The 14,360-nt window shown below is 37.7% G+C and overlaps 1 non-coding gene across 1 annotated transcript; it reads right to left on the bottom strand.

Moving 5' to 3' along the window:
- Nucleotides 1–13,735: 13,735 nt before the first annotated feature.
- Nucleotides 13,736–13,839, bottom strand: LOC148577923 (small nucleolar RNA R71). The gene has a single exon (XR_015904244.1). It is a non-coding gene; the product is annotated as a small nucleolar RNA R71 (small nucleolar RNA).
- Between the last annotated feature and the right edge of the window lie 521 nt (nt 13,840–14,360).

Genomic DNA, 14,360 nt, shown 5'->3' with positions numbered 1-14,360 from the left:
AATTCTTCTTTTTTTACCTTTCCTCTTTCTAGTTTTGCATTTAATTCTTGTAATTCTTTACTTTTATGTTGATGCACTTTTGTTATTCCATTTTCCTTTAATGCAATTTATGATTCATGTTCCTTTATTGTTGAATTGCTTTGTTATTGTTGTTTAAATTCCTTGCAATTGAGTAGTATAGATTTAATTTCCTTGCAATTTTACTATGTTTTCCTTTTATACCTTCCAAGTGTTTGATGAAATGCTTGGAAGGATGTTAGAGTAGATTTTAGTGCTCTTGGCTTGGGAAGGTAACTTAGGAACTCTTGAGTTACTAATGTCTAAATGATTGACGATTGGGAGCCATTAACGCTAGATCTCACTAATTGATTTGGTGTAGAACTAGGACTTATGGACTTGGATTGACATAGCTCATTTGACTTTCTTTTATTAGTTAGAGGCTGACTTAGTGGGATTGATCCTTGCCAATTCTCATGTTGTGGTTAGTGATTAGGATAGAGATCCTTGACCACCAACCCTTGCCAAGACCTTTTTAATTGTTAGTTTATTTCCTTTACCATTTACATTTCATGTCTCTTATCCCAAAAACCCCAAAATACCTCATAACCAATAACAAGACACTTTGTTGCAATTCCTAGGGAGAACGACCCGAGATTTAAATACTTCAGCTTATAGATTTTAGGGGTTTGTACTTGTGACAAACCAATTTTTGTATGAAAGGATTATTGATTGGTTTAGAAACTATACTTGCAACGAGATTTCATTTGTGAAAATCTAAACCATCAAAAATCCAAATTCATCAAAATGGCGCTGTTGTCGGGGAATTGCAATGGTGTTGTGTTATTGGTTATTGTATATATGTGAATAGTGTGAATATGTTTGCTTTTGTTAGCTCTTGCTAGTTTTAGGATTTGGTTTTCTTTGTCTCTTATTTGATTTTATTTTCAACTTCTCTTGCTATCATGAATTCTCACCTTGGCTATGAGTTTGGTTCTAACTATGTTGTAGGAAATGAGGACTATAATGAGAATGTGTATCAAGGATGGGATAACCAAAGGTGGGAGGAACCTTTTGTATATGATCAATCTTCATGGCAACAACCTCCACCAATGCACTATGAAGAAGAGCCATTCTATGATGCATACCAATCCAATGGCTATGGTGAATCTCCTTGTGACTTTCAAGAACCACCACCATATGCCTATGAGTCATATCCTCAACATGAACCTCAACCATACTCACAAGCCCTCTATCACCAAACACCTCTATATGACCCTAATCCACATCCACCATACCAACCACCTCTTGAACCATATGAGCCATACATGGAACCACAATTCCAAGATCACTACTCCCAAGAACCACCTCAATATATACCACCATACCCTTACCAAGAACCACCTTCCTATTATGAACCCTTTCTCCAAGACAATGAACCTTCTTATCCACTCTAATCCCCAATGGATGAAGTCCTTAGCCTTATACTTCAAGGGCAAGGCGAAATGCAAAGGGAGACACTAGAATTTGTGGCTACCTTGACCAAGGTAGTAAGCATTTTAGCCTCCCAATACTTGAGCACTCAAAGCACTCCCATGGTCACATGTGGAGAATTAATTGAAAAGAATAAGGAGAGATTGGAAACTCCGGTGGAAAATGAGAGATGTTATTTTGTAATAGAGCAATTGGAGAAGCCTATGATTATTGAAGAAGAGGAAGAAGTGGTTGAAGACTTAGGAGATGCGGAACCTCCTTGGGAGCCTAGAGTTGAAGAGAACCTCTCCAAGAAGAGTGAATTTGATGTTGAGGAGGAATGTGCACAACCTCCAAGGCATATTCTATATGAAGACTTGGAGGGAATGAAGCAAGAATTGAGTTCCCTTGGTGATGAAGACCATGCATCCAACCTTCTTGGTGGTGAATCCTTTGAATTTGAAGAACCTTCTCCCAATAAGATTGAACGCAATGTGGAGGTAGATTTCTCTCTTCCTCCCATTTATGATTTGAGTGATGGAGAAGAGTTGGATGAAAATGATGAACAAAGGATTGAGAAGGAAGAAGTTTGTAAAGAGGTGAAGACAATCAAGGAAAAACACAAGGGAGTAGAGCTTGCAAGGACATTGGAAATACCTCTCCCCAAGCCACCACCATCCATTCTCTCATTCAAGTGGGTAAACTCCTTATACTTCACAACTAGAAAATGGATTAATACAGACAAATTTACAGACGGATTTAGTCTTTATTACAGATGGATTTTTGGTTACCGACGAAATTACCGACGGATTTTGTCCCTCTGTAAAAGCCCGTCGGAAATTATTTACCGACGGATTTTTTTCCGTCGAAAAATTACAGACGGATTTTTACAAGTTACTGACGGATTTTCCCTCTGTAAATTTTCTATCCATTTCCCAAAGGCGACGAACTTTTCGACGGATTTTCCGTCTGTAATTACAGACGGATTTTCTGACGGATTTTTTGTCTATAATTACAGACGAATTTTTCCGACAGATTTTCCGTCTGTAATTTGAACTTTGGAAAATCATCCAACGTTATGATTACAGACAGAAAATCCGTCTATAAATCCGTCTGCAAGGTAAAATAGATTTTTTTTTTATTTTTCTAATTGCAAAATAAACTTATTTTCATACAAAATAAATATAAATTTAATACAAATTTTTATCTAATTTATGTTCGAATATTTATAATATTTCAAAAAATAAACAAATTCATCGTATTATGAAGTACTATAAACAAGCAAGTCAATATAATTCAAAACATAAACAAAATGTATTGATCATCAACTATAATTCCTAGTATATTGTTCAACCATACTAAAACTATCAGCTATAATCTTCAGTGTCATCTTCATCCTCATCATCATCATAGTCCTCATCTGAAGACATTGAGGGTGGCAGCGGTGCCGGTGATCCTTGACTTCTTCCAGTTGTTTTAGGGCTAGAACTTTTGGTTCCGGATGATGATTTAAATGCAGAGTTTAAAGCAGCCAAAGCTTCTGCTCTTTGTCTTGGTCCTCCTTGATTTAGCCCATTCAACCTATCCTGTGACTGTGAGAGTAAAAAGTATTAGAAAGAAAGGCAAGTTCCAACAGAGTATGAAATCATCATGATCTGTGACTTGATTTGGAGATGTTCAATTTAATTTAAAAACTATGATATCTTTCCTTCATTTTTCTTTTTGGAAAATTTAATTTAAATACTATGATATTCTTTCCTTCAATTTTCTTTTCGGCAAAGATGGAAAAACCTGAACTTGTACCTACCTAAATATAACTATTAAATTTACCACTAATAACAGAAGAAAAGATACCATATACAATATGCTTAAATGCTTCATCATTATCCTACACCCTCTTGTTAGGAGAACCTACTTTTGGTTGAATTTCATTGACTATAAAACAACAAAGAAAAACATAGTTTATACAATCTTAAACATGTTGCCATACCATACTGGATGTCATATCAGAAGATGAATTAAAGGCATTAGACAAGGCAGAGAAAACCAGAAAGCTGGTGTAACTTTGTTTTCCTCCAAGAGAAAACCAGAAAGCTGAGATTTCTGTTCCTTCTTTAGCATGCTTTAAAGCAACTCCAGGCTAGATATGGATGCGTCAGTGTAACATATTAAGAAATAAGGTATGTTGTAACAATGACTATTACTAAATAATCTTCATATTAAAAATCATATAGCCAACTGGTGAATGACTTCATCTTGAAGTAACCATTTAGGCAAACAGAAGTATAATGGATAATGAAAATTTTCAGCTGCAAGACAACCTGCTTTTTGCTCTTCAACTTGTGTGACCCGGCCAACCCAGATGGATACCTCAGTACCACAGTCCAAATACTTAGTTCTAATCAAGATTCCCTTATGTCTCCAAAAGTTCATTTAAAAGTAGCACAAAATAAATGCACATGCCCAGCACAAGCATCTGCTGGTAAAATCTGAAAGTAAACAATATTTTTATAATCAACAAAAGAATCATTTTTTTGTCTTGAGTTACTAGCAGAGAAGTAGATTTACTCATTAGGCAAAATGTTTAAAAGGTAGTAGCCAATGAATCTCTTTGTTATGGATTTATCTCAGCTAAAAATCATTGACAATATCACTATTATATCTTTTTGAAGCATGCATCAAGAAGAAACAGGGTCAAGGGAGATGACAATAAAATCAACTTACCTAAAGAGTTGGGCAGGAGTTGTCTCAGGAATGATATCCTCATCACTAACTACTTTCTTTCCAATTGGAGCAAAACCACCAAAGAGAACCCAAAATTCATCGGAGTCTGACTCAGTGTCCAACTTTCCATCATCTGCAACATGAAACACATTTTTATTGTCATAAAGAAATAAAAATACAAAATTATAATAGGTTTTTGGAAAGTAACATGGAAACATGTACTATGTGCCTTTACCAACAATGGCAACATTACACTTCCCTTCATGGTACTTTTTCTTCAGATACTGGATAACTTCCAAAGCCTTGGCTCTTTCCTGAATATTTGAATTAGCTCTATTGAATTGATAAATCTTATTCTGTGAGTCTAGGATAAATACATCATAACCATAAATCTTAATTGAATTAGCTCCATTGAATTGATAAATCTTAAAAAAGTTGAAAAAAGAAAACAAACTTATCATCGTAGAAGAAAATATACTCCATCAAGCAAACAATACAAAAAATTAATATGAATAAAAAATAAAAAAACAGTAATTATAACAATTAACAAAAGAATAAACAGAGAAATTAGGTTTGAAAAACTAAAAGCGGTGGTGGTGAAGAGTGGCACCTGAAGCAAATTTTGAAGATATGAATCACCACATTTACCAAACTTCAAGGCTGGTCAATCGTCAACTCTGTCTCGTGCGCACGAATATGATAGTTTGGCCCACATTTTCTCCTAATTTGAATATGTAATCTTTTATCACCTCAATCTTCGACAACTCATCAGGGCAGTGCACTTTATACTGCTTCACAGCATCTAAAAAAAGCTCTTCTTTCTTAACAAAGTTTATTATGGTCCTTTTTAACTGTCCTCTCAACAAAGTTCTTGACAATGTCATTGAATGTGGCAGAAAGTAGAAGAACCTGGAGATTAAAAGAAACAAAAATATACATATCAACAGCTCACACAAGTATACCCAAATATTTGAACGAAATGCATAGAAATTACATCCAGGCCAATAAATTAATTCAAGTAATGATGCAATGATTCAGATCATTAACGTGAAGATGCAATGGCACAGTACATTTAAGTAGATGTAATTGTTCAGCTGCACAAATAAGAAGTTTCTCAAATATCAAGGAACAATTATATTTTCCTTCAACAGAATTAATTTTCCTTTAATAACTAAAAGCAATCGCATTACATTTCATTAGAATGTAAAACTTACCTCAGCATGCATTTGATCAGCCTCATCAAAGACAAGAATCGTCAATCTGGTCAGGTTCAATTTCTTGAAAGAAATCCACTTCTTGATGGTGCCAGGAGTCCCAATAACAACCTGAGCGTTAATTGACTTCTGTTTTTGAATTAGAATTGAATCCCTGCTATCTGTCGGAACGGCACACTCCGAGCTAATCCCTGTGTGCTTCCCCATCTTCCGGAGAACTTCAGTGTTCTAAGACACACAGAAAAAACCAATCACTTCACACTTCAAGTAGATAAACTTTTTTGTTAAGTCTATTACTAACATGTCTGGATAAACTTCTCTGAAAAAATACATCCTCAGGGTTGAGACAAATTAATTTTCTACCCTTTTTTAGAAAGCGATATTTTTCTTATCACATTAACAATCAATCTCATGGAGTGATTCACATTAACAATCACAGTTGAGGGTAATACTGATCAACTGCATCTCCACCAATAGGCCCGAAACTTCCTCTTGCAACAATTTCAGCACTTTTATCTATAGCATCATTGATAAGGCCTTTAAATTTTTCAGAATGCTCATGCATTCATAGAGCTCCCATGTCATACCTTCTAGCCAGTGGTGGACCCTGCAAGTAATCATTAACTGTGTGAGGCTTAAAAATTGGGATAAAATACAAAATAGCTCAGGAGATCTTGTTCCCCTCTAAATCAATACCAGTCCGAAATCATCAATTTTCATGAGAATTCTCAAGACATACTTTGCAAGAACTACTGTTCAAACTCTTCCAAAAATTAGCCAAAACATAAGCAGATTCATTTACCCTTCCAGAAACATCAACCTTCCCTCTTGCATAGCATCCTATGCTGTTTGGTGCAGCTTGAACTACTTCCAAAATCACCTACTTTGCGGCCGCTTGAAAACTCAAATTCGTCCTAGTTTTGTTTCCACAAATAGCCTTGTCCCCTGGCCCTGCATACTCATCAAAGAAGCTATAATTTTCAGACCTCATGAAGCATCCATCAAGAAATATTTGGGACGTTGTGGCTAAAAGCAAACATGTTAAGGAACTATTTTGTTGCTCAACAATGAAATACTATCATTAACTATAACTTTGCAAAAGCAATATCAGGACAGCAAAGAGAGATCAAATTAAACATGACCTGAAGTATTGCAATAGCAGTTATCATGCAAATTGAAATGAGTTTAAAATGAAGATGTAAATTAAAGGATACAATGAGAAATATCCATCAGGCTTCAAAAAAGTAACTCTCTGACCACTATTGAGTATGACTTTGACATTCGACACTTTTCCGGGAATTATATAGTTTTTTGTTCCTAAATCTGCAAACAAATTTATGCACACCATTAACAAGAAATGGATGCAAGGAATGGATGCACACAAAGGAATGGATGCACACCACAATGAACTCTAGCAAAACCTTGCTGAATTCCACTCAATTAACATTATCAGATACACCTAAGTAAATGAAATGACACCAGAGATGCTAACAGGCTCTGACAGCCATCTTCCTAAATATTTCAAATTACAATTGATACTATAAACCAACCGAAGCTTCAAATTAGATGAATTCTGAATGACTAAATCAAACTTGATTTTGGTGTGAACTCTAAAACAATATGAACAACTTGAACTGACATATGACTCCAAGCACCATTACCAGTCCTATCAACAATTCAAAGTAAATCTCACATATTAAAGTGCTTTAGTGCATCTATATATTAAAGTTGAAAGCTTTAGTTCATATAAAGTTTATTGAACAAAATATAAAAAATTTGCCAATTCGAATGCAATGGTTATTCGCATCAGTCACCATCCAACAATTAGATTTTGAATTAACTAAAAAGTAAGAAAATAAAAATCAGAGTGACAAAAAAGAAAAACAAAGGATACTGCTAGGGATCTTCACTCGACCATAAATAGTGTAACCTTCAGTGGACCTGAAAAAACAAATTAGGATTAAAATTGATCCACATAACATAATTCTAAACCGGAGAGAACAAACTGAAAATTAGGGTTAAGGGACGAGAATTAGGGTTAAGAAAAACAAGGAAGGGACAGGGTTAGGGCTAGGGATAATGAAATCGGAACAGAATCACAATGGAAGGGTTAGGGCTAGGGACGAGAAAGAGGTGGAGGCCTACCTGAACTAACAGCGACGAGAAGAGACGATGACAAACCTCCGGTGAGGAGAGAAGAAGCAGCGCGAGAGTGGCGACGGAGGGAGCTCGTAAGACAAGAGCACGGTTGAGAGAGCTTGTGTGATGACGAAAGGAGCAAACGCATTGAGAGCGGCGGTGGAAGGAGCTCGTGCGACGCGAGCGGCGACGGTGGCGGCGACAGTGGAGGACGTCACATCTTCAATGGAGGGAGAGAAGGCATGGGAGTAATTCAAGGAGAACGTGAAAAAAAAAGTGAACTGAAGTATTGGAACCAAAGTGACCCATCTCCTTATTCTAATATATTTTTGACAGAAAATTTTAAATTACAGACGGATTTTCCGTCTGTAATAATTTAATAAAATGTAGCATTTTGTTTATTTAATTACAAACGAATTTTTCGTATGTAACCATTTCCCACGAAAAAAAATAATTTTACCGACAGAATTATCGACGGATTCTATTTTCCGTCTGTAATTTATGCTAATTCATTTTTTTATTTTCCGATAAAAAAATCCCTCTAAAATTCTGTCTGTATTTCCGTAGGATAAATCCATCGGAAATATCTGTCTGTAATAACTATTTTTCTAGTAGTTCTTGAGCTTTATTATTCCCCTTGAATATGGTTTGCTTGAAATGGATGGTCAACTTAGATATATTCGTGGCTTTAAGAGCAAAAGGGAGATGGTTAGTGGTTGGCAATGTAAATCAAAGTTCATGATGGTTGCATGCCCAAAGCTCAATAGCAAGAGTTGGTATAGAACTAGATTGCTTGGGTCTAGGATGATGTTTTGTCACTTTATTGAGAATTCACCTTGTTTACCACCCAAATGGAATAATGATAATAAACTCAAAGATAGGTGTAGAAACAAGATATGGGATCCCGGCATACATGAGGATCAACTTTGGGAGCCCATAGTCTGTGAAGAACTCCATCAAAGCTTGGGAGAATTGAACTTGAAGAATGGAGCTCATTAGAAATGCAAGCGTTGGTGGATGTTCAAGGATGGCTTTAAGCACAAGCCACCTTGAGAGGAGCTCCCCATAAGTCCAATTTAAGGACAATAAACAAAAGTGCTAGGTGGGAGACACCCCACCATGGTAAACTCTTTTCATTTTCTCTTTTGTAAATATTGGTAGAATAGGTTTGATTTCATGTTTTGTTTTGTTAGTTGAGTATATTTGGTAGTATAATATGTTAAATAAGGTTTTAGGGTGTTTTGGTAGCTGTTTGGAGGTTTGGAAGGCTTAGTTTGGTGCAAGAACTTGAAAAATTTTGAAAAACAGAGCACCAACCCGCGCGTGTGCGCACTTGGCGCGTACGCGTGGTTGCAAAAATTCCACCCCCAACCAAAAACTCAAGAGTTAGGCCTACACTGTGTGAATATTGGACCTAAGGCACAAACCAACCCGCGCGTACGCGCACCTGGCGCGTACGCGTCCTTGATTCTATTTGCACAATGCGCGCACACGCACGATGTGCGCGCGTGATGGGAGGAATACATCGGTAAGGAATTTCACAAGATTTTCGCGTTGCAAGTATAGCCCTCAACCGACAAATAATCCGCGAATCAAATTTCGAAGGAATTGGTTGTCACAAGTTCAACCCCAATAAAAATAACCGAAGTATTCAAACCTTGGGTCGTCTCACAAGGAATGGGCAAACATGTGCATCAACATTGGTTAGAATTCCGGGGTTGCAAGTCATGAGCAAGAAATTAAACTAAGAATCCTAACAAGCAAGTAATCTTGAAGTGCAAGAAACTAATTCAAGTGACTAAAGCAAGATGTGAGCAATTCCAAACTAATAAGATAACATCCAATATAATTTTACTCTAAAACTAAACAAATAACTATAACTAAAACAAAGCAATTAGGATTTTTGGGGTTTTCAAATATGAATAATAAAAGCAACTCTTGGCTAGACATGGAAATTGGGGTCACTATCCTTGTCTAATAACTATATCTTGACAATTATGAGGAACCAAACTCATTAAGTTTACTTCTATACTTGAAGTATATTAAATGGTTTAGTCAACATTAACCCATAAGGTCCAACCTAGCTACTAATTGACTTAGTAGTAGGCTAGTGTCAATGGTTATCAAATTGACCACTAAGGGTTCCTAAATAATCAAATCCATTAGACCCAATGACTTAAGTTTACCCAATTCCCTTAGCCTAGGCCAAGAGTAAAGAGAACTACTCCATAATCAAAGGAAACATTTCATCAAACACATGGTAAGCATTACTAAAAGACATATTCAAATTGCAACTAAATTGAAATTAACAAGTACCCACTAACAATTATAAATGTAAATTCACTCAAACAGCACAATTAATCATGAAAATCATCAATGTAACATTAACAATTCAAGATCCATAAGATTCACAAAATGGGTAGGAAATGACAAGTAGCAAGGAAACATAAATCTAACACAAGATTAAACAAAATTACACTAAGGAATTCAAATTAAGCAATCAAAACTAGTAATCAACAAGATCCAATTCAGAATTCAACAAGGGAAGATCAAATCAAACTAGATCTAGAGAGGAACAAGGGTTTTTCTCTCTAGAAGAACAAGAACAAAAAACTAGCTAGAAATTTTGTCTAAGTATGAATGAATGATCCCCCCCTTTCCTCTAGCATCCTTGGGTCTTTTTCATACAGAACCAGCTTGAATTCGGGCCTCTTGAGCCTCAGAAATCGCCAGGCACGATTTTCTTTAATGAGGTCACGTGCAGCTTGTCACGCGTACGCGCCATGCGTACGTGCGCGCCGGTGTGGATTTCTCTAATCTGCGCGGATGCGTCGATTTTCGCGCGCTGCTTCCAGCTGTCCACATCCACGTGTGCGCGCGAGGTGCGCATGCGTGCCCATGCTGAAATTCACAAAATCCAAATCTTCATGTTCCTTCCTCTTGTGCATGCTTTCTTTCTCTCTTCTAGGCCATTCTTGCCCCATAAATTCCGAAATCACTCATCAAACATGTCACGACATTGAATGGTAATAAAAGATGATCAAAATATAGCAATTCTAAGGCAAAAAAAGCATGTTTTCCATCATGAAGCAATATTTGGAAGAGAACACAAAACCATGTAATTCTTGTGAATACGTGTGAAAAATATTGACAAAATCCCCCAAATTCTACACAATATAAACCACAAAATTGGGGTTTATCAAATCTCTCCACACTTAAACCAAGCATGTCCTCATGCTTAAAAATAAAAAGACCAAAGATCATGGTAAGAAAGGGTTTATGAAGTGCAAATTACCTAAATGAATACATGCAACTAATGTAAAAGCATCTATCTACTTGGTCAAGGGTAAATCTATCCTCCAAGAACACATATGAGCATACGAGGCAAAAATGATATGTAATTCATAAATCCTACCAATTTGAACATTACTGTGAAGTGCATATAACTTGCTAGATGAACGCTTGTGAAAGCCGGGAACAAGGAGTTGAGCATTGAACCCTCACCGGAAGTGTATCCGCTCTATTCGCTCGAGTGTATAGGGTTCGTCACTCAATCCTCTCCTAATCATGCTTTCCAAGATTTGTATTTCATCTAACAATTAACAATTACTTAATGCATGTATACAAGTATCATGATGTCTTATTCATGGGTTGTAACGGGGCTAGGGTGAAGGTAAGGATGCATATGGTCAAGTGAGCTTGAAATTTGAATCCTTGATTAACCTAAGATCCCACCAGACATATAGAACAACCTATACAACTATCATACAATACCTAGCTACCCATGGGTTTCACTTTTCCGCATACTCATGCATTCTTTTCAATTCACATCCCCTATCCATTGCTATTATTACTTTGTCTTGGGGCATTTTTGTCCCCTTTCATTGCTTTCTCTCTCTTTTTTTTAATCATATTTTTGTTTCTTCTATTTTTTTTCTATTTCTTTTTCTTACATTCTCATATATACACATAAAAATTTTCTTTTTGGTCCCCTTTTTCTTGGAGTTTCATGTACAAAGGTTTCAATTCATATGGTTCAATCATTCAATACATGAGTATGTTCCCAATTCCCAAAATTTTCAATTACAACTACGAGTATGCACCTTTACATCTACCCAAGTTCCCAAGTACACCCTCCCATTTGAATGATACACACCCTCACTTACCTAAGCTAATCAAGGATCCAAATCTAGGGACATTCATTGTTTTTCACTTAGGGTTGTTGATGTGCTCTATTTAAGAACAAAAAGGGTTCATCATGGGCTCAAAATTGGTTAGCAATGGTAGATAAAAGGGTTAAGGCCGTTTGGGAATAGTGACTATTGAAATGATGACCTCAATCATGTAAATGCATTCATACACAAAGTAATAGACATATAGAATCAGACAAAGCAAGGATTACAATCATAGAGAGAGAATAATGCACACAAGAATGGGAAATAGTGGTTAGAAGATATAACCATACAATAGGCTCGAAACTCACATACTTGTGTTCTTAGCTCAATTACTATGTTCCAAAATACATTCTTAAAGCAAGTTTACCGCAAAATTTTTTTTTTCAAAATTGGTAGGGTACCCCGAAAGTACAGTTTCTTAGGGAAGAAGTCATTATTTTGATCAAGTAACTCTATAGAGACTAACTATCATGCAAAGGGTATTTACAAGCAAGACTAACTACACATGCAATGTACTAACTACTAAACAAAAGATAAATCCATGGGTGTTGAAGGGAAGAGATTGTTACCCATGGAGATCGGTCGAATGACCTCCCCACACTTAGAATTTAGCACGGTCCTCCATGCTACCAACAATGCGCAAAGGGCGGTCGGGACCGGAACCGTCACTATCCCCTTCATCAGAGCTCCCATCACTTGGGTTTGAGGTAGACGTAAATATTTCGGGTTCCTCCATGCTAGGGGTAACACAACGCAAGAGCTTCTTGATGTAAGTGTATCGGCGTTGGTTGCGCCGCTCATATCTATCAATCTTCCGGTGTAGATCTTCTATCCTTTGATGGTGGATCTTTGCCGTGGTGGTGACGATGAGGTGGAAAGAATAGTAGGTGGAGGGGCTATGTCAAGGCTAGGGTTGTTCATAAGAAGCTGTAAGTATTTTCTGCTTGGGACCACATCGCCCTTAGCTGGAATTATAGTCTTCGTGTCCATGGCTTCCCAAGGAATACCCGCAGCAGCGACTAAATCAGATACCAATGCTGGAAATGGCAAATTACCCCGGGCGTGGGCTTGACCCATTGCTTGCTTGATAAGAAGCGGAATGTTCACCGGTCTCTCCGTGAGAACACACCAAACAAGCAAGGCGAGATCTGCCGTGAAGGACGACTTGTGGGTGCTAGGTAGCACATAGTGGGATAGGATTTGGGCCCAAACTCTAGCTTCTACAGTGAGGGAACATGCGTCAATGCACTTGGGCCGCATCCGGAGTCGACCTTGGGTCCAAAAAGTCTTTGGTTCAGCAATGACTCGAAGGATCGAGTCCCAATCAAACCCAAATTTTTCTTGCTGATGTAAGACCTCTTGGTAACCATCCATGTCACTTGGCACTGGTAGGACATTAAGCACTTGCTGAATACTCATTGAATGACGCGTTCATTGCCTGATCCGAGCTTAGCCGCTTTTGATCCTGAAATTGAAAGAACTCTTTCACGTATTAGACGAGCTCGACGTCGGTTAGCCTCTGAGGGTGGTGAAGTGATTGTTATCGATTCACCAGTCTCATCTGAGGGTGAATCTGAACCGCCATCTGAGAGCGAGACAAGCTCCTTTACTACTGATCCAGTTGATTCACGTGCAGGTAATAAGGCAGCACCTAGGAGGATTACTCTCCAGGAGGCAGGAGCCCCAGATTTTACACTGCAACCGTATCAAGTGCGTCATCCAAATCTGGCTGCAGATTTTGAACTGAAGACTGCACTAATCAACTTGATGCCCAAGTTTCATGGCTTACCTACTCAAGAGCCTATCAAGCACCTTAGGGATTTCCAGACAGCCTGTTCTACTGTTAGGCGTCATGGTGCAGATGAAACTTCTATTCTGTTAACCGCCTTCCCGTTTTCTCTTAAGGGAAAGGCAAGGGAATGGTACTACACTCAACCTGAAGTGACTGTTACTAACTGGGATACTCTTAGAAGAGAATTTTTGGAAAAATACTTTCCAGCTGAAGTTATTGATAGATTGAGGAAAGAGATTTCAATGATTATTCAGGGCGAGTCTGAGACTCTCTATGAATATTGGGAGTGCTTCAACAATCTCCTGGACGCATGCCCCCATCACATGATTGATAGACTAGTATTGATCAGCTACTTCACTCAAGGCATGAACCCCCAGGATAAGACTACACTAGATGGTGCTAGTAATGGTTCCCTGAAAAAGTACAGGACCGTAGATGAAGCATGGCAACTGATCAGCGACTTAGCTGAGTCCACTAGGAATCACAGACAGAGGCATAGCCACTCAAAAGCTATTGCAGAGGTTTCCTCTAACGTTGAAACTACTGCTCTTACCCAGAGTATATGTGAAATGACCAACCTACTGAAGCAGATGCAGTTAAATCAACAACAAGCACAACAAGCTTGGCCTCCCTCACCACAACAAAGCCAACAGTTGGTTCCATAAAGAGTATGCGGGATCTGTGCTGATTATAGTCATTATACTAATGAATATCCACAGCTCTAACAGGAAGACAACACTGTAGCAGCCACTCACAACTTCTATGACCGCCCGAATCAAGGATACAATCAACAAGGTGGCAACTATAACCATGGATGGCAGGACAACTCCAACCAAGGCTAGAGAG

The sequence above is a fragment of the Arachis ipaensis genome, chromosome B1 (genome assembly GCF_059453495.1).
Source record: "Arachis ipaensis isolate K30076 ecotype BB chromosome B1, ASM5945349v1, whole genome shotgun sequence".
Taxonomy (NCBI): Eukaryota; Viridiplantae; Streptophyta; class Magnoliopsida; order Fabales; family Fabaceae; genus Arachis; species Arachis ipaensis.
This window is presented reverse-complemented; position numbering and strand designations above follow the sequence as displayed.